The sequence below is a fragment of the Nomascus leucogenys genome, unplaced genomic scaffold (genome assembly GCF_006542625.1).
Source record: "Nomascus leucogenys isolate Asia unplaced genomic scaffold, Asia_NLE_v1 000208F_12178_qpd_obj, whole genome shotgun sequence".
Classification (NCBI taxonomy): Eukaryota; Metazoa; Chordata; class Mammalia; order Primates; family Hylobatidae; genus Nomascus; species Nomascus leucogenys.
Genome location: NW_022096256.1, coordinates 9,483 through 12,162, shown reverse-complemented (window position 1 = coordinate 12,162; position 2,680 = coordinate 9,483). Strand labels below are relative to the sequence as shown.

The 2,680-nt window shown below is 53.3% G+C and overlaps 1 pseudogene; it reads left to right on the top strand.

The window, feature by feature from the left end:
- The first annotated feature begins 7 nt into the window (after window positions 1-7).
- On the top strand, window positions 8-2,680 carry LOC115833862 (annotated as a pseudogene).

The window sequence follows — 2,680 nt, the reverse complement described above, 5'->3', positions numbered from 1 at the left end:
AGCCCTGCATGGAGATCAGATGAAGACCCTCAGTGATAACCAGACTCTCTGTGGGGACCAGGTGCCCTTCAGTAGTGACCAGACCCTCACTGATGGTCATACAGTGATTTCCAGTAGCGATGAGATCCTCTCTGGGGGCCAGATGACAAGTCTAAACCTCTATGGAGGGCAAATGATGACTTCCATTGATAACCAGACCCTCTGTGGGGAGCAGATGACAACCTCCAGTGGTAACCAGGCCCTCTACAAGGGAGCAGATGACGACATCCACTGGTAACCAGACCCTCTGTGGGGAGCAGGTGATGACATCTACTGGTAATCACATGCTCTACAGGGAGCAGGTGACGACCTCCACTGGTAACCAGACCCTCTACGGGGGGCAGATGCGACTCCACTAGTAACCAGACCCTCTACGGGGAGCAGATGACGACCTCCACTGGTAACCAGACCCTCTACGGGGGGCAGATGACAACCTCCAGTGATAACCAGACCCTCTACGGGGGCCAGATGACGACCTCCACTGGTAACCAGACCCTCTACGGGGAGCAGATGACGACCTCCACTAGTAACCAGACCTCTACGGGGGGCAGATGACGACCTCCAGTGAGTAACCAGACCCTCTACGGGGGCAGATGACGACCTCCAGTGATAACCAGACGACCTCTACGGGGGGCAGATGACACCTCCAGTGATAACCAGACCCTCTACGGGGGGCAGATGACAACCTCCAGTGATAACCAGACCCTCTACGGGGGGCAGATGACGACCTCCACTGATAACCAGACCCTCTACGGGGGGCAGATGACAACCTCCAGTGATAACCAGACCCTCTACGGGGGGCAGATGACGACCTCCAGTGATAACCAGACCCTCTACGGGGGGCAGATGACAACCTCCGGTGATAACCAGACCCTCTACGGGGGCCAGATGACGACCTCCACTAGTAACCAGACCCTCTACGGGGAGCAGATGATGACCTCCAGTGATAACCAGACCCTCTACGGGGGCCAGATGACGACCTCCACTAGTAACCAGACCCTCTACGGGGAGCAGATGATGACCTCCAGTGATAACCAGACCCTCTACGGGGGGCAGATGACAACCTCCAGTGATAACCAGACCCTCTACGGGGAGCAGATGATGACCTCCACTAGTAACCAGACCCTCTACGGGGGGCAGATATGATGACCTCCACTAGTAACCAGACCCTCTACGGGGGGCAGATGACGACCTCCAGTGATAACCAGACCCTCTACGGGGGCAGATGATGACCTCCACTAGTAACCAGACCCTCTACGGGGGGCAGAATATGATGACCTCCACTAGTAACCAGACCCTCTACGGGGGGCAGATGATGACCTCCACTAGTAACCAGACCCTCTACAGGGGGCAGATGATGACCTCCACTGGTAACCAGACCCTCTATGGGGGGCAGAAATATGATGACCTCCACTAGTAACCAGAACCTTTACGGGGGGCAGAATATGAACTCCATTGATAACCAGGCCCTTTATGGAGGCCAGATGGCAACATATAGTGGCAACTCGACCCTTCTGGGGACCAGATGCTGACTCTTCAGGTGGGCAATATGACAACGCTCACTGATGACCACAGCCTTTATGGGGGATATATGATGTCCCATCCGTTCTCATCATTGCCATACCCAGGATTCCTATGCTCTTCAAGTTCCCATTTGATTCAAGGACAACTCCCAGAAAAGCAGAAGACGCAGAGCTGCCAGTTCTGGAAGAATCCTGAGGTTTCAAGGCCCTATGTCTGCACTTACGAGGACTGCAAGATGTCTTATTCAAAGGCTTGCCACCTCCGAACCCACATGCGCAAGCACACTGGTGAGTGAGGGCCCAGGAACAGGGGTGAGGGGGCAAGTGGCTACAGATTTGTGCCTTTACAAAGCCCTGGGAGCATTTGAGATTGCTGCCACTTCCCTTTAAGCCAGGGATTCAAGAAGATTCTATAATAGAAAAGGTTGGCACCTTCAGAAGGGTGGATAAAGCAGTCCTAGGGACAGGCTCTAGGCCTGGACCACAGTCAGGCTGGCTATAGCCTTTAGTGGTGTTTGACTGCTGGTTTGATGGGAATAAGTGGAGGGATTTCTTTGGCTCTTGCAGGTAGATGTTCTTGACGCTTATTTCTACCGGGACCGTCACTTCATAGTGACAGGGCCCCCAGGCCCCACTTCCCTCATCCTCCTTATTCCCCCCATAACTGCCTGCCAATAACTTCTCTCCTCCTGTTTTTTTTTTTCTTCCTTTCCTCTTCTTCCCTTCTTCACAGTTTTCCTCTTGTCTCTCCAGCTTTCGTGGCCCTCATTCCCCTCCTCCTTCACTCACCTCCCCCACTCCCGTCTCCTCTGGCACTCCCTCTCCCACTCCAACTTGTTCAAAAACTTTTTCTTGTTCACTTTCAATGTCCCTGCCCTACCTCACCCTGATGTATGACAGGTCTCTCTCTCTCTCTGTTTGGTCCAGGGGAGAAGCCCTATGTATGCGATGTAGAGGGATGTACGTGGAAATTTGCCCCGCTCAGATGAGCTCAACAGACACAAAAAAGGCACACTGGGGAAAGGCCCTACCTGTGTTCAATATGCAGCAAGAATTTTGCAAGATCTGATCACCTAAAGCAGCATGCAAAGATCCACAACATTCGCCCAGGATTATGA